The sequence below is a fragment of the Hermetia illucens genome, chromosome 2 (assembly GCF_905115235.1).
Source record: "Hermetia illucens chromosome 2, iHerIll2.2.curated.20191125, whole genome shotgun sequence".
NCBI lineage: Eukaryota > Metazoa > Arthropoda > Insecta > Diptera > Stratiomyidae > Hermetia > Hermetia illucens.
Window position 1 is genome coordinate 77,623,904 of NC_051850.1, and position 18,675 is coordinate 77,642,578.

The window sequence follows — 18,675 nt, forward strand, 5'->3', positions numbered from 1 at the left end:
AGGTTCGGACGGCATCCCCAACCGAGCTTTGAAACTGGCAGTGAAGACTAGGCCCAAACTTTTCGCCAACACCTTCGAGGCGTGCCTAAAATAAGGAATATTCCCTGCCCAGTGGAAAAAGCAAAAGTTGGTATTGCTTCCGAAGCCTGGCAAGCTACCTGGAAACCCAGCGTCTTATCGTCCTATCTGCCTGTTGGATACAATGGGGAAGATGATGGAGAGAGTCATCTACAACAGACTCCTGCCCATCGTCGAAGCCAGCAATGATTTGTTGGAACGCCAGTTTGGTTTCCGACGCGTCCACTCTACGGTGGACGCAATTGGCATGGTGGTAAACCTGGCAAAAAGTGCACTGATTTCTGGCGGCTGTTGTGCCGTGGTGGCGTTGGATGTGAAAAACGCATTCAACTCGGCCAACTGGAATAGAATTCAACGGGCGTTGGCTCACATAGGTGTCCCCGGATACTTAGCGAATTTGGTGGAAAACTACCTCTCAGAGAGGACTCTCTGGTACGGGACGGGTGAGGGCCTCAAAGAGTACATTGTCACAGCCGGGGTACCACAGGGATCGGTACTTTGTCCCCCTGTTGTGGAATATCATGTATAATGGGGTGCTTGCTCTTCCCGTCCCAGAGGGGACTACGATTGTCGGCTTTGCTGATGACCTAGCTGTGGTTGTTGCAGCAAAACACCCAGAAGATGTGGAGGTTTACGCAACAGAAACAGTGAGAGCGGTGAAGTCCTGGCTAGAAAAGGCCGGGCTGACCTTGGCGGACGCGAAAACGGAAGCGGTCTTAATAACGAAACGCAGGAAAAATAACACTGTAAAAGTGGAGGTCGGTGGACATACGGTCGTATCAAAGCCGGCTATCAAATACCTGGGGGTAATAATTGACACCAAATTTAGTTTTAGGGAACACCTAGAGTTGGCATGCCAAAGGCAGCCAGTGCCACCACGGCACTTGCAAAAATGTTGCCAAATATTGGTGGGCCGAAACATAGCCGGAGGTTGGTGCTAGCCGAAGTGGTGCACTCCCTCCTGCTCTACTCGTCGCCTGTGTGGGCAGAGGCGCTTGCAAACTCTCAGAGACGGAAGCAGGTGAACTCGGTTTACCCGCGGATGGCTTTGAGGGTTTGCAGTGCTTTTAGAACCACATCAAATGAGGCAGTATTGGTGGTGGCAGGCATGATCCCGGTTGACATTCTGGCCAAAGCAATGAGTGTCCTGTACAATGCAAGACATATGGGGGGGCACGCACAGCGTAGAAATGCGGCAAGGTCAGAGTCGCTTGATCTCTGGCAACGCAGATGGGACGAGTCTGCGAAAGGTTGGTGGACGCACAGGCTCATTCCCAACATTGGGGTGTGGCTTGAGCGAAAACATGGGGAGACCAACTACCACATTACCCAGTTCCTCACGGGGCACGGTGGTTGCTACAGGCAGTACCTGCACCGCTTTGGGTTGGATGATTCTCCGAACTGTCCCAGATGCGATGGCATACCGGAGGATCCAGAGCATGTGATGTTTCACTGCCCACGATTTGCGATGGAGAGAAGGAGCTTAAACCAGGTGCTGGGCAGGAGGGGGGCCCCGGAGAGCTTGGTCACTGAGATGCTGGAGTCCGAGGAGAGGTGGCTTGCGGTTGGCTCCGCAATCATTCAAATGCAGGAAGAGTTGCTGAAGGAACAAAGAAGGAGGAAAGCTGCAAATAGGAGAAGGATGAGTGCCTAAGAGCAAACCTACCCCGCGAAGTAATACCTGAATGGTGGTCCCGCGGGGCTGGGGCTGGGGTTGGAGAGACGGGGGGTGGTTTTTAGTGGGTGTGAATCCCACACGCGCCCGCTGTAGTTCCGCCGTTCTGGCGGCGGAGCTGCGGCGGACGTGGCTTTCTAAGATTTGCCACCTCCGTGTACGCACAAAAAAAAAAGTTGTTTTAATTGTTTTACAAGTTTTTCGGTTTGATAGTGTTCTCCATGGTATAGTATTACATCGTTTATTCTTATGTTTAAGGCTTCATTATTTTTATTAGGTATTAGTTTTACATAGCAGGATAGTAGGTTGAGTAAGTATAGGGATATTAATTACAAATATAGTTGTGTTTTCTTTAGTAAATATATTAATAGTTATATCTTTAAGTTCGTCGAAGGAAATTTTTAGATCTGAAATTTCATCTTTTGTTAAAATAGAACGTGAGATTAGTCCTGTTCGCGCTGAGTTAATGTTGTCTATTATTTTTTTCAATTTCATCCTTTATTGAGTCGAGGTTTTGATTAAGTTGTATGTTTATTAGTAATTTGTTTATTTGAGTTTGCGTTGCGTTTTCCGAGAGTTGTTTCCACATTTGATTTGTTTGATTAATATTGAGTGTTGCTTTATTTATACTGTTTTGAAATACGTTATTGATTTTAATTTGTTTATTCATGTTTTCTATTATCGCGTGGTTATTAGAATCGATTATTTTAAGGTGTTCTGTTATTTCTTCACGATAACGATGACTATCGTTATCCATTGGGCTAAAGAATAATTTGTATATATTACCTATCAGGTTAATTATTCCTCGTTTTAGTTCACTTTTTACTGTTTCCACTGTGTTTGTTATATGGGCATTTGTTTGGATTTCTGAAGTTATTTGATTTAGTAATAACCTAACGGAATATGAACCGTTATGTTAATCTTGTGATAGATACGTTTATAATTTTTGATTAATTAGACAGGGTCTTTCTTTCTTAATAATATCCAGATTGTGATTCTACTTTTTCTATGGTTATCTCGGCTTTAGTTAATGGGATGGTGAGTAACAGCATTATGAAGATTGTTTTCAATGAAAGGATCTGTAATTATGGAAGAAGTTTCCTTTGGATTATTTCGAATTATCACATCTCGGCAGATGCCCGGGTTTTACCTAATACTAGCACTAAGTGCCAAGCATTTAGGCTCGGACGATCCTACCTACTTAAAAACTAAAGGGGCGCTGGTGGTGGTGGCCGGTGGTAGGTCAATGGGAGAATCCCCGCAACATCGAGCACGTATGCAGAATGGTGTACCTCTGCATGGTTTGAACCAAACTGTGCGAAAGTCCCAGGACATCAAGGGAAGCCGTGAGGGATTTAGGTACAATACCAGTAACTGACAATATTATGGGAACTACAACCACCCGCTCGAGACGCCAAATTTCTTTGATTTCCCGAGCCAGTGGCTCATAGTTCACTTTCTTCTCCACGTATTTCCGTACAATGTTGCTATTATGGGGGATAGTAACATCAATAATATACGCGGAGCAACCCGTCTTGTGAACTAACAGTACGTCAGACTTGTTATGTAGAGTGTGGCGATCAGTCAGAATATTATTCTTTTTCTAAGAATGGGGATGTCCTAATGTGTGAAATTTATTGATTTATTTTTAGCTATGGTTTTTGCAAATGTGCATGTGAAAATTCCGCAATCATTACTGTTAGTTTGGTTTGGAATATTTTTCTCGTTTATTATAATAAAATCGGAAGTGTCTAAGGGTTTATTTAGTTTATCCAATGATTCTTTTTCTAGATATTCGCAGAGTAATTTTGGTGTATTATTATCTGTTTCTCCTAATGAGTCATATATTCTTATTATTCGGTTATTTAGATCTATGGTAGCTAAAGTCCAAAGGTTATTGTTTTTGCGTACAGGGATTATTATAAGGTTGTATTTGGATATATCAATTTTTCTTGTCCATCTTCTAACTGTGTTGTATCCCGAGGTTTTTAAGATTGGTACGAAGAAAGTATTCATTACATGGATTTTTGATAAATTAGGATTGTTTGTGCTATTTCCGCTATTAGGTTTAAATAGAAATTTATTATTTGATCATTTAGCCAGTTGTTGTTTGTTAGGGTATCGATGTCCTTTTTTGTTATATTTAAGTTAAATTTGGGTGTTATGCTTGAATTATCTGTGTTTCTTTTTAGAGTATTTTCGATTATTTGTTCCCGTTCTGTTGTTAAATTTGTATTATATTTTTCTGTAACTGATATTTGTGTTTTATTAAACTTTTTTGTTCTTTTTATTCTGCTCGGATGAATTTTAGTTTGATGTTTATTATGTTTGGTTTTGTTTGCGAAGACATTACCATTTTTGTCAAGAGTTACTTTTTCTTTTCTGAACTTGGGTTTTTCTTCGTGTCTTTCACTTTCATAGTTTTTTATGTATATTTCTCCGTTTTCAATTTCTGGTTTAGGTTCTCTAGTTTTGTTATGATATTTTATCCATTTTAGTTTTTTATCGGTTATTATTTTACGTAATTTAGATTTTTCAATATTTGCGTATTGTACATTCAAGGGTTTTGTTTCAATTGTGGAATGTATTATATTGTTTTAATGGTCTACTGATTTTAATACTTGTTCATTAATGTTCAAGAATGGTTTTGTTTTAATTAAGGTTCTGATATGTTCCAGAAGGGTTCTATGACATCTATTCATGTCGGAATTTCCTGTATGCGATTTAGGGGAAGCGAAATGTATTTCGATATTTTCAGATTTCAGGTATTCTTTAATGTTTACTATATTGAATTCATTGTCTGCAATTATTTTGAGGGGGTTCAACTAAATTTACGTTTCTTTCGCGTAGTAATTGGATAAAGGTTATGGCATTTTTATCGGTAGTTTCTTTTACGTATAAGTGTTTGGAAAATTTATCTATGGTGGTAAAGAATAGTCGATTTTTGATTGTAAATACATCGATGTGTATTATTTCGTGGATATCTGTTGGGGTTCTGGTTTTGGTTTTACTGGTTTTTGGTAGTATTTGACTTGGTTACATATGTCACAATTATTTATATATTTGGTTATTAGTCTGAGTATCCCATTATAGTAGAATTTGTTTTTAATTCCGGTGTAGTTTTCTGTTATTCCACGGTGATTTGTGTTTTCGTGTATTTCTCTAATTTTGTCGTAACATTGTTCTTCTTTGATTAAATCAATTGCAAATTCGGTACTTTTGATAAATTTTAGGTCGTTGTTATTGGAATAAAGGTTTATTATAATTTGTTGGACTACGTTCCATTGATGATCGTTTAATTTGCAATATATACCTATATGTCCTCTTTCAGGTATGTAACGTCGAAGTATATCTATTATAGCATTTTCTAAAATTATATCATTCTGATCAATGAATATTCGTCTGTTTTTATTGACGATCTGACTTTCTTTTTCTTTTCTCTCTACAATTATTATTTGAGTTTTATACAGATTTACTACTCCGTCTTTTATGGTGATATGGTCATGTTCGTCTTCTGTTCCAGAATGTATGGTTGCAATATCGGATCTTTGATCTGTATCCATTTTTTCAATTAGACTATTTTTTGTTAATACGTTTATTTCGAATTTGTCGGCGTTTATTCTGCTCGAAAAGTCAGCTACTTTGTTTTCTTTTTCTTCAACGTATTCGATGTTAAAGTTTGTAATGATATGAGTAAAAATAGGAGATCAGGTCGATCATCCTGAGTGGCCGATAACGACCTAGAGGGCAGAGCTATCCCAAAAATCTAAACAAATTGGCTAAATGGACTTTGAAGGTCCGCCCACAAAAATTGAAGCTCTATCACGCCTCTGTGCTAGCCAGGCTCGGGAATGTGGGGGGGTCCTTTGAGCGCTTTGATCCCTCACGCTTCATTACTAAAAACCAACGTGTCTTTTCCGATGCGTGGGTCCGCACCGGATTTTAAATTCGACTTTACAACGACTTTCGCGACGGCCTATCGATGGACAAACAGAACGCGAGCTAACGTTGGAAATTAAAAGAGGAAAGAGAAAAAAACCGCCTCGACCGCGCGCGTGGAACCGTAAGTCTCCGGACCCGAGTGCCGCGATCAAGGCGGCGAAGATCCACGACGGATCACCGTCTCAATTGCTGTCTCTTCCGCCTCAGATCTTGTATGAGGCGCGGCCTCTGAGGTTCCCACCCTTCCTCGACATCCTCCGGCCAGTTATTCTCTTTAGAGGATGTCCCTTTATAGAAATTCTGCGGGAGTAAGGAGGAACGAAAGGGAGGAAGTCCTCAAACTACGATAGGATTATTCAGTTAACATTGTACTTGTTCAAGCATTCAATACTTATTACAAAAAAAAATTATTACAAAAAAAAATGAAAATAAAGATAAACAAAAGGTAAATTTACAGAAAAAAAATGAAAATAAAATAAAAAAAATAACCAAAATGTAAAATTTACAGAAAAAAAAATGGAAATAAGAATAAATAAAAGTTTAAAGAAAAAAATGAAAATAAAATCACAAAAAAAAAAGAAAAAAAGAAAAGAAAATAAACAAACAACTTACCCAGATGTCACTCCGAGCTCGGATTGATGCTTCTGGTACTTATTTCCTTTATACAATTCAATATATTAATAATAAAAAAAATATATAGTCCTTAGAAAAAAACTAACGTTAATTCAGTTTCTCTCTATAATTTCGTACTTCACGTTTTATGTGTTTCTTTTGGTTTATACACAGCGCGGGAATTCCGACACTTTACTTCTGCAGCTAAATATTAACTCCATTCATCCGACACTTCAACTATCTGTCTTTTCAATTGTTTTTCTCCTTTTTGCCTTAAATCACTGTGCATTTATCACTTGCCAACGATTTGTCAACGATTTGAACTTATTCTCGGAATCCTCGTTCAAAACACACTTGCGTTAGGGTTTAGCACGATGTGGTGTTAGTTCCCTTGGTCGAACTCCCTTCTTTTGCTCGCGAAAATCTTCATACCTTCGGACCAATGATCCCCTTCTGTTCTCCAAGACTTTCTCTCCTCTTTCTTTATTTCTCCTTCTATAAAAATTGAATTCTGTTCCTCTTCCTCGATTCCAAACAACAACCGCCCTTTCTTTCCTCCTGTCCTCAACAAAGAACAAACACCACTCTCCGCGTTCTTTGTTCGTGCACTGCTTCTATTCCCGCTACATAGCCTTTCTCACTCGCTAGGCAATGTTGCGGCAACCTGCGCATGTGCCTGCGGATGCGGCAAATCATTCGGCTCTTGTCAAGATCAATTCGCTCGAATGCATTCAATAATGTGCAATCTGCGGCGAACATTAAGGCAATTGCACACTATTAAATGCATTGTTTCAGCAAATTAATTAAGAAAGAGCCGAATGAGATTCCGCTCCCGTCACGCAGCCGCGGTCACTACAAGTTGTATTCGTTTAGTTTTATTTTCCATCGCTGTAGTTTAGAATTAGGTTCCTTTAGGCTACTGAGCCATACAAGGGGCCTGTGGTCTGTTTTGATATTGAATTTTACTCCGTATAGGTAAGGTCTGAAGTATTTTGTGGACCAAACGATTGCTAATAGTTCTTTTTCTATTGTACTGTAGTAACGCTCATGCTCATTGAGTGTCCTACTTGCGTACGATATGGGATGCCCATTTGGTGAAAGGACGGCACCTATTGCCTTATTTGAAGCGTCTGTTGTGAGTACGAATTGTTTGAATAATGCATGTCGCACTATTCGAAAAATATATGTTTATAGTCCCAACCGTGAGACTTATTAAAACAACACTTTTATGACTTGAATGCACTTTATTATTAAAAGCAATGAATTAACTGAACAAGAGTAACTAACTGAAGTGATAATGGACTAACTTATAATGAATTAACTTATTAATTATGAACTGAACTGACTTAAATAACCGCACTGACTTGAATGAACTCTGAACTGAAGTAAAGTCAATGTTGCACTAAACTCGCAACACTAAGATGAAATCTATATTTATAGTGTTTCGGACAAAGCATGCAAAATGCTGATAATGCATTTTGCATATTCTATAATTTAATATTTTATTTATATGATGATCTTCATTTGATCTAGTTTGTTTATATTATGTAGATCGAAAGAATTCATCTATTGTTTGAAATAATGATGACTCATCATATTTGAGACATGAATTGAATATTGGAAAAGATAAGGTGATGAGTCATATGGTATTGGTGTTTACATTAGTTGAGGGATGTTTACATATGAACTTATATTAGAGTTTACATTAGTTGAGGGATGTTAAACTTATATTAGTGTCGCCCAACCGGACCGAGGGGCGACCAACCTAAGGACGGGCTGAAGGCAACATCCAAAGGCCGCATCACAACGATCATGCGTTTTAACGCAAAGTGTGTGCGCATGTATTGCTACATCTCGATTGTCGCAAACGCTTCAGACAATGGCGCGGTCGTTCTACACTACAGAGACTTGGATCTTGAATCGAAGACAGTACGGATCAACACTGAAACCCACTAGGTCAGATTGTTACTGGACAGGATTCTTCGGACTATAGCACAGGTTGCAATGATAACCGCTTTTTGCATCTCCATGTCCAGCCCCAAGATTGAGCGTTTTCAGCGCTTTATATATACTTTCCGGAACTAATCCCGTCGCTGAAATCACAAGTGGGATCCCACAGTAGTTTGGCCCGATCATTTTCCAAGATTCTCTGCGGAGTATACTTATAATAAGGATGGTAGGTTTCCACTAAATTCTACTTCACTTGGTTTTAATGGGAAATCTTGCAGACGGAGTTATGACGATTGGTGTACTCGGTACTGCTCAACATTCTGCACGCAGATGTTATGTGCTGGATGGTCTCCTCTTCACAGTTGCATAACCTACAACTGGAGTTGCTGATTGAACCATTTATTGGAGGTTTCGATGTGAATGCCTGGCAACAAAACAAACTTTTGATATTACCACCGTGAATGGGTTTCTCTTTCCACATGTCGATCTTCTGTTGGACTGAAGTAACATTCGACATGGGATCCCATTCTCTGCTTTTCAAGTTCAAAAGAAATAATTTATTAGCTGCCATGATGGTAGCCTGATGTATTTGGCTAGAGGATTGTTTCTCGAAGAAAAACTCACGAAGTGAATGCACTTGATTATAGTGCAATATTTTCAAATCAGGGTGGGGGGGATGGGGGTTCCTCCCTGATGACGTGGGGTGTTGATCTGAATCTCTCGGCAGCTCCATTGTGCATGCTGTTGTTTGCAAGAACTACCCTTACTCGTCTATTGACAGATTCTAAATCCGTATTACTCCACTGTATCACACCGAAAGTGTATAGAAGGAGGGGAATGGCGTAGGTGTTGATCGCCATGATTTTATTTTTCCCGAACAGCTCAGTTTTCAGGACAACATCCAGGTACCGTTCAAATTGCCCCAGCTACTTAGATTTGATTATTGCCACAGCAGATGTTGTTGCTTGCAATATGCCGAGGTATCTGTACACGTTGTCCGAATCCATACCCTCAATTCGGATGTTATTTTGGCTGTATCCTTCGTTGTCGGTGTGTTTTCTCCGAACAATTGTTTTTATGCGACATTTTTCCAAACCCAGCTGCATGCCGATATCTGGCATACAATTTGATGTTGTCAATATACATTAAATGACTTAATGTACATTTGGACAATATGCCATGCTTGACTTGGAACCCATATTTGCTTTCATGCAGAAGATGGATCCAATTACCTGCCCTTTCAAGGGCTGCTTCTACGTCAGCTTCAGTAATGTCAGGCATGGTCATTTCGGGTAGGACCTCGCATGAACGCATAAGGTGTGGGAGCCACACTGCATCTAAATTGCAACGGCTAGGTTCGCTCCAAACATTTCTCCAGAAGTCTTCTGAATGATCCAGATTGAGGTTACTTTCCCGACCTGAGTTAGTGAGATTTTTCTGAAATCCCCGTTGGTTCTGGAAGAACGAGGTGTTGTCTGTCCTTCGCTGGAAGCTTTTTTCATAGCTACGGATACGATTGGAGCATACCGCAAGTTTCTCCTTCAGCACCTCGAGGATTTATCCGATTGCCACATCATTGGAAATTGTTCCAATGATGTTCGCAACGCATCTGTGCACGCTTGGTGATGGACTACCAGGAAGTGCCAAAGTGACACGATCAATCTCCTTTCTCAACTTTTCGACTCTTTTATTAAGCCGAAATACCCAGTACGGTAATCTCCTCCTACGCATACCTCTGTTATTTGCTCGAAGATGTTGATTATGGAGGCGAATAACCGTGGCATCTGCAACGTAGATCAGGCTGTGAACCTCTCGCGTCTGGGAGAATCTCAGCATATTCTATGAATGCGACCTGGAATGCGGTCAAAGCCTCATTATGAATTGGGTCGACATCCCCAGTCACTAAGCCTCCCCTGATTACTGGGTTCATGGAGTGCCGATCGAGAACGTTCTGCTCGGCAACCTGATTTAGTTCGTAACCCTCTATGAACGCATCATGGAGTCGATGTCTGTACCCTGATAGTTCCTTTCCAAATCCATTACACGGTAATAGGCGTGGACGATGAATTCGTGTTGGGTACTGTCTTCGTGTCTCTGGGGTCCCTTGAAAAGAATTTGAAATATTATCCCCAATTTTATTCCCATAAGTGTTGGGGAGGCAGTCCACCCTGCAACGGGGCCCCAAAAGTTGCAATGCCTCATGTTTGCCTCCAAAGGGAGGGAAGGTATTTGGAATGGAGCCGCCAATTGGAGCAGCAGAGTGGGGTCCATGGTCGATGCCATTGGAACGGTCGTGGATCTGGCCCGGAAGGCATCGGCCGCTGGTAAGTCCTGCACGGTGGTAACGTCTGATGTGAGTAATACCTTTAACTGTGCCAACTGGGGTTGGATTAGGGGCACGCTTGCTAAACTAGATGTTTGGTACGGGACGGACGACTGATCGAAGAATATGTTGTGGCAGCAGGTGTCATTCAAGGCTCCGTACGGGGCCCTGCTGTGGAAAGTAGTGTACGACAGAGTGCTCGGCTTTCGCATGCCAAAGGAGTTAACATTGATTGGTTTGCTAACGACCTGGCAGTGGTAGTAGTTGTGGAACTGTATGCAAGTGAAACCGTTCATATTATACAAAGCATAACTCCAAATAGTGAAATTGAAACTGGCACAAGATAAGACGGAGGCGGCCCTTATTACCAATCGTAGGGGAAACAGCATTGTCAAAATCGATCATTAGATGCCAGGGGTAATGATCGATGCCAAGTTGAACTTCAAGGGGCACTTGGATTATGCTCGCGAAAAGGCACCAAAAGTTAGTTCATTTCTAGCAAGGATGATGCTAAATATTGGAGGGAAAAAATCTAGTCGCGGGTTGCTTTTCACCAAGTTGGTGAAATTCATCCTGCTATACGCGGCTCCTGTCTGGGCTTGCGCACTGGATAACACAGTGAACCAGGGAAGGATAAGTTCGACAAACCGACCAACCATGCTGAAGGTGTGCAGTGCATATAGCATGGTATCAGATGAGGTAGTGGGTGAAATGACGGGGATGATTCCAACGAGTGAGGCCACTGTCTCTACCAGAAAAGGAGGGTGAATTCGGCCGAAGTGATTACGGGCTTCCTAAAAGCCACTAGGAAGGAGGTGTACACGAGATGGTAGCAACGGTGCGATAATTCCGAAAAAGGCCACTGTACCCATACACTGATCCCGTACATTGAGAAATGGGTTAAGCGCAAACATGGACAATCAAATTACCACCTAACGCAGTTCCTTACAGGACACTGCGTACATGCATCGCTTCGAGTTGGATGAGTCTCCACACTGTCCCGAAACTACAGTAAGTCATTTAATGTATATTGACGACATCGAATTGTGTGCCAAAAACGAGGGCAAACTTCGCTCCTTGCTGGACATCACCATCCAGTTCAGCAGCGATATCGGCATGCAGTTGGGTTTGGAAAAATGTCGTATAAAAGCTATTGATCGGGGAAAACATACCGACAACGAAGTATACAGCCAGCATAACATCCACATTGACGGTATGGATTCACACGACGTCTACAAATATTTCGGCATATTGCAAGGAACAACACTCGCTGTGGTAATAATTAAATCTAAGTTGCTGAGGGAACTTGAACGGTGTCTGGATGTTGTCCTGAAAATTGAGCTGTTCGGGAAAAATAAAATCATGGCGATCAACACCTTCGCCATTCCCGTCTTTCTTTATACTATCGTTGTGTTACAGTGGAGTAATACGGATTTAGAATCTGTCAATAGACTGTAAGTGTAGTTATTGCAACGAACAACATAGAGCTGCCGAAAAATTGAGGGTCACCAGAGAGACAGGGGGGTGCTTGAGGCACTATAATCAAGTGCATTCTCTTTTTTTTTTCGAACAATAATCCTCTCACCGATCACATCAGGCTACCGTCATGGCAGCTAATAAATTATTTCCGTTGAACTTGAAAAGCAGAGAATGGGATCCAATGTCGAATGTTACGTGAATCCAACAGAAGATCGGCATGTGGAAAGAGAAACCCACTCACAGAAGTCATATCGAAGATTTATTGTTGCCAGGCATTGACATCGAAACCTCCAACAAATGGTTGACTAATGGTGTGCTTTTCTATGAGAGCCAAGCATTCCTAACTTCAATTCAGGATGCTTCGTTCCCAGCAAAAAATTATAAAAGGTACATTCTTCATGGCTCTTCAATCACCAACTCCAGTTGTAGGTTATGTAACTGTTGAGGGGAGGCCATCCAGCACATAGCATCTACGTGCAGGATGTTGAGCAGTACCGAGTACACTAATCGGCATAACTCCGTCTGCATGATTCTCCATCAAAACTTTGCATTGAAGTATAACTTAGTGGCAACCTCCTTATTATCCTTATTATAAGTATACTCCGTGTAGAAATTGGAAAATGATCGGGCTAAACTACTGTGGGATCACACTATTGCCACCGACCACAGTGTTAATCACAACAGACCCGATCTAGTTCTGTTTCTCAAGGAACAACGACCATGCTTCAAAACTGATGTACCGTTGAACCAGAGCACTGGTGAAAAGCAACAAGAAAATGTTCGAAACTACACGCTTTTGGCGGACGATATGAAGCAGACTTGGAGACTACAAAATATCTAAGTAGTCCCATGGTGGCAAAATCCGCATAAAACGCTGAAAACGCGATTTTAGGACTGAACTTATACATGGAGATGCAAAGAGAGGTTATCCTTGCAACCTATGCTATAGTCCGAAGAGTGCTATCCGGTATCAGTTCGGCCTAGTGGGCTCCAATCTTGATTGGTACTGTTTTGATTAACATCAATAGCAGTTTAAAATCACCGCTTCATTGCTTGAAGTGTTTGCAAGCAGCAGTACAGGTTCGGACGGTCGCACACACTTTCCGGTGAAACGCATGATTGCTGTGATGCGGGCCTTTGGATGTTGCCTTCAGCCCATCCTTAGGTTGGTAGCCCTCTAGAACAATTGTTTCTTAAATACAATTTCTAACAAAGGGCACAAACTGCTTATCTTGCGATCTTGCCTTATCTGATTTTTCCCAGTCACTCTATTCTTTCAATGACTCATTACTGAATATGCATTTTATATTCTTTCGTCTCTGAAGGTGTTTATGTTATTTGATATTGCAACTATTTCTTGTTTATACCTCAAGTATTGGATATTCAGTCTTATCTTATTATGAGTCATTGATGTTTATTGTATAGGGTAAGCGTTGCATGTAAGCATATATATACATACATGTGTGAGTGCATATGTATATATATATACTTACTATATTTGACTCGCTGGAAAATTGAAAGATACTAAAGAAAAATAAAAGAAGAAAATAACAAGTCGGAATACCGGAAGCTCGCGCTTCTCTATCCGTATGTAGCTACAAATACAACATATTCCTTCATATTTTTCCAAACTATAAGACGTACCTGCATATTATAGCCATAGATGTTATTCTCAGCGTAAACAAACAAACTGTCTATTTCCGAATACTTCACATACACATGCACGTATATAAATTGATCGTACCCATATTTCCGATTTATTTCGTGCACAAAAGCGTGCATATATACATATATAGTACGTACGCGGCTGGTTTAATGTACAAATATATCTGTCTGAATTAGACACTACCCGCAAACGTCATTAGGACGCATGTACTAAATACCTACATATACACATGTCTATTTCGCGTAATTGATATTCATATAAAAATGACTAAAAAATTAAACAAAATAATTGACTCAATTCGTTTTGGTATTGAGGAACTGATATATGATGATAACGTCATACACGTTGCAGAATGCAGGAAATTCGCAAAAAATGGCAAAGTTTCACCCGATATAACTTTGTCAATAACAATTGATGATATGATACTCCTTATACCAAATATTGTACCTCTGCGATGGACACAAGGGGGGTCGCCGGGTATATTTCTAAAATGTGGAAATATACTATTATTAGCCTTCTTTGTGCAAATATCGGAACCGGATGTATTTGAGGCCTCGATTTCGCAGAGATGCGCTTCGGGTGTAAAGGTTTTGTGCTCATCTTATGCGGGAAGCTCACCTGCACAATTTTTCATTCGTACACATATATACTATTATTAACTTTACTTGTGCAGATACCGGTGTGGGATGTATTTTGAGGCCTAGATTTCATATAAATGCATCACAGACTTTTCGGTTGAATATATTCTGAGAACGAAACCTGTTTCACTTTTTCGGGCACAAATTTTCAGCACTATTCCCTATGATTCACCCAATCTCCGAAATAAGATCTGATTCGCAAAGTACTATTCAAGCTCTTTCATTTAGTACCCCATCTGACTATACTCTGTGTAGACAAAAATTTGCACCCGCCTTTCCCATGTATAGGAAGCCCCCTTCAAACTTAATACAAAATGGCGCCACTGGTTGGACATAAAATTGAAAGCACCCTACATGTTCTCATCAAATTTCATGACTATCCGTTCAGCAGTATTCGAGCAAATCGGGTGTGGCAGACAGTCAGACAGACTGATGGACAAACGGACAAACGGACAAATAGACGGACGCACAGATGGACAGACGGTTAAGCGCATCCGCAAGGATGATGCGAAACGTAGGAGGACCGCGGCATACTTGTAGGCTGTTCATAGCCAGGGTGGTGAGTTCTATCATGCTGTATGCAGTCCCAGTTTGGGGAAACGCGCTGCAGGTTTTACGCAATGGGTATAAACTGGGTACGGTTTACAGAAGAATAGCCTTAAGGGTGTGTTCTACCTCCAGGACTGTCTCAGATGAACATTTATAACATCAAGCCCATCTCTGCCTTATCGCAGGTGAAAAAAGTCGAAAGAGAGAGATCCATAAGCAAATGGCAACAGCGATGGGACCAGATCCCTTCCATCAGGGAGTGGCTGGAGAGAAAGCATGGGGAGATCAATTACAATCTCACCCAGTTTCTCACCGGCTATGGAGGATACCGTCAATACCCGTATAAGTTTAAACTGGACACCTCACCTAACTGTCCAAACAGAGACGGGGTCCCAGAGAACCCAGCGCACGTATTCTTCCAATGTGATAGGTTTGTGGAAGAAAGGTGGAACCTAGAGGAAACTCTAGGTGAAATGCGCAGAATGGTAGCTGACTGGGAAGGGTAGAATACTGGGATGCGATCAATTCTATGATCGTAGTAATCCAGGAGAAACTGCGAAAAGCAGCAGAAGTGAGGAAGGGGCGGGAAGACGGAAGGAGACCTAGCTAAAGAAAGCTAACTCCGCCCCGTGATGTAATACCTAAAGGTGGTTCCACGGAGTAGGGGGTCGCGGGTGGTTTTAGTGGGTAAAAATCCCACACTCTGGCGTGCCCGGACAGAGTCTTTTGAAGATTTCCACCTCCTCAAAAAACTAAAAAAACAGACAGACAGACGGACAGACGGACAAACTGACAAACGGACAAACGGACAGACGGACAGAAGTAAGAAAGCCGAAGGAAAAGCCGGACATCCCAACCCCAACAGTGTCACAGGCGACGCAAGTGACACCAAAGCACGAGGTCACCGATCTTCGATCAAGTAAGCGAGTGCGAGACAAAGAGGCTGAAGCTTTGGCGAATCAACAGGCACCAAAAAGGAAGAAAGGAATCTCGACCAGTCCAACTAACGGAAATAAAAGTTCAGAAGGGCCCAAAGTGCCCAAAGTAGGAACGTCGACTAGCGAAGTGAAACCGAGAGAAAATGGGAGCGGTGGTTGGACTAAAGTCGTGAACAAGAAAAGAGACAAGAAACCAAAGATGCGAATTCGCCCGGAGGCAATTGTAATCTCCAGGAGAGGACATCTAACGTATGCGGAGATACTGAAGAAGGTGAATTCTGACCCCGACCTAAAAGACCTAGGCGGAAATGTCAGCAAAATCCGGAGGAGTCAGAAAGGGGATCTTATATTTGAACTGGAAAAATCCAGCGTGGGGAAAACTGACGGCTTTCGTAACAAAGTTCTAAACTCACTTGGGGAGAATGTCGCAGTTCGTTCCCAAAAATATGAGATCTATATCCAGTGCAAGTATCTCGAAGAGGTATTATAACATCCACAGAAGAGGTCTGCACTGCCTTGAAGGAACATTTCAAGTTGGAGGAATTCATGGAAGAATCTATCGTGAGCCTAGGAAGAGCTTATGGCGGTACTCAAACGGCCACAATGCGACTGCCAGTGGAGTCAGTGCAGAAGTTGTTGGCCGTGGGGAAGGTTCGGATTGGATGGGTTGTTTTCCGACTAAGGGAACAGATCTCGTTAAAAAGGTGCTTCTAATGCCTAATGTATGGACACTTCGCGAAGGCATGCACTCGCGGCATCGATCGCTCCAATCGATGTCGAAGATGTGGGGAAAAAGGACATATTGCCAAGGAGGGCAACAGAGACCCCAAATGCATTTTGTGCGAAGAAAAGGGCAAGGGATAACCGGCATATTATCGAAAGTGGGAAATGCCCAGAATTTAGGAAGGCGTTAACTGCAGTGAAAAAATGAGGTTGATACAAATAAACCTTAATCATTGCAGAGTCGCACAAGATTTGCTTGCGCAGACCACTTACGAATCCGCGATGGAAATTGCTCTCATTAGTGAACCATACAGAAATATCTACGGGGGTGTATGGGTCACAGACTTGACTGGTCGAGCAGCGATATGAGCGTGCGGTCGTCAAGCCATACAGTATAGCATGGGTCTGGGGGCTAGTGGCTTTGTGTGGGCAAAAATAAGCGGTATATTCGTATACAGCTGCTACGCCCCACCGAGCCTCACACTTCCCGAATTTGAAGAACTGTTAGATGATCTTGTTCACGACGCAAGGGGACGAAGTCCAAAGGTGATAGCTGGTGACTTCAATACGTGGGCTATCGAGTGGGGCAGCAAAGAGACTATCGCAAGGGAGCGGTTATTAGAAGCATTTTCCCAGTTAGATGTAGTTCTGGCCAACGAAGGCGATGTAAACACTTATCGAAAAAGGGGAACTAGTTCAATTGCCAAAGCGATGGATGAGCAAACATTCATGGAAGTGTGACTAGAGCTGCCTAGCAAAGCAGGCACTTCCACGGATAGAGCTCTCCATGTTACACAAAGCATCTCTGAAGCATGTGACGCGTCGATGCCTAGGAGATGCTCATTCTCTACTAGAAGACCCAATTATTGGTGGAATAGTGAACTTGCCAGCCTTAGATAGATTTGTCACAGAGCCAGACGAACGGCTGAGAGAGCAATAGGTAGGATCCCTCAAGGACAAAAGGAGCATGCCTGTCGGGAAGCTCGCAAGAACCTGAAGCTCGCCATCCAACGGAATAAGAGGGAATGTTTCAAGGAGCTCTGTTTGGAAGCGGACGTAAATCCGTGGGGTAACGCCTATAAAATCGTGACAGGGCGATTCAGACGCCGATCATCTCCGCAGATCACGTGCCCTACACTCTTGTTGAAAATAATCCAGGGGTTATTTCCCCAACAAGAGCGGAGTACTGACACTTTCAAGCGTTCCCTGAATGTGACGCCGATTCCACCAGTTACCAGGGACGAGCCGTTGGAGATCTGCAGTCGAATAGGCGACAGCAAAGCCTCGGGTCTGGACGGCATACCGAATAAGGCCCTCAAACTTGCCGTCAAATGTAGACCGGATATGTTCGCGTAGCTGTTCGAAACCTGCATATCCGAGGGTATCTTTCCAGCACCGTGGAAGCAGCAGAAGCTGGTACTGCTACCTAAGGCAGGCAAACCGCCAGAGGAACCGTCCTCGTATAGATATGTCCTCTAAACACTATGGGGAAAATGTTGGAGCGGGTTATTTATAATACACTACTCCCAGTCGTCGAGAGCCAAGGGGGCCTTTCAGGTAGGCAGTATGGGTTCCGTAAAGCCAAATCATCGCATTGATGCCATCAAAGTGGTTACTGGCTTGGCCGAGAATGCAATTCACGGACGGGGTTGTACAAGCAAATATTGGAACCTTATACGAAAGTCTTTGGCGACGATTGGTGTTCCCACCTACCTCGCCGCTATTGTAGACAGCTATTTGCGTGAGCGAACACTCTGGTATAATACCGATGATCGACCCAAAGAGTACGTTGTCCCCGCGGGTGTTCCGCAGGGCTCTGTACTGGGCCTGCTTCTGTGGACATAATGTACAATGATGTGCTTAACCTTCCGGTTCCGGAGGAGGTCACGGTGGTGGGTTACGCCGATGATATAGCACTGGTCGTGGTGGCAAAGCATCTCAAGGATGCTGAGTTTGATTCTGCTGATGGATTGTGAAGCAATCAGTGTTGTTAAGGCTTGGCTAGAGACTGCTGGACTGGTACTCGCTGCGGAAAAGACGGAAGCGGTCCTCATCACTAAGTGCCGCAAAAGAAATTACGCCTGCATTAGAATCGGGACTCG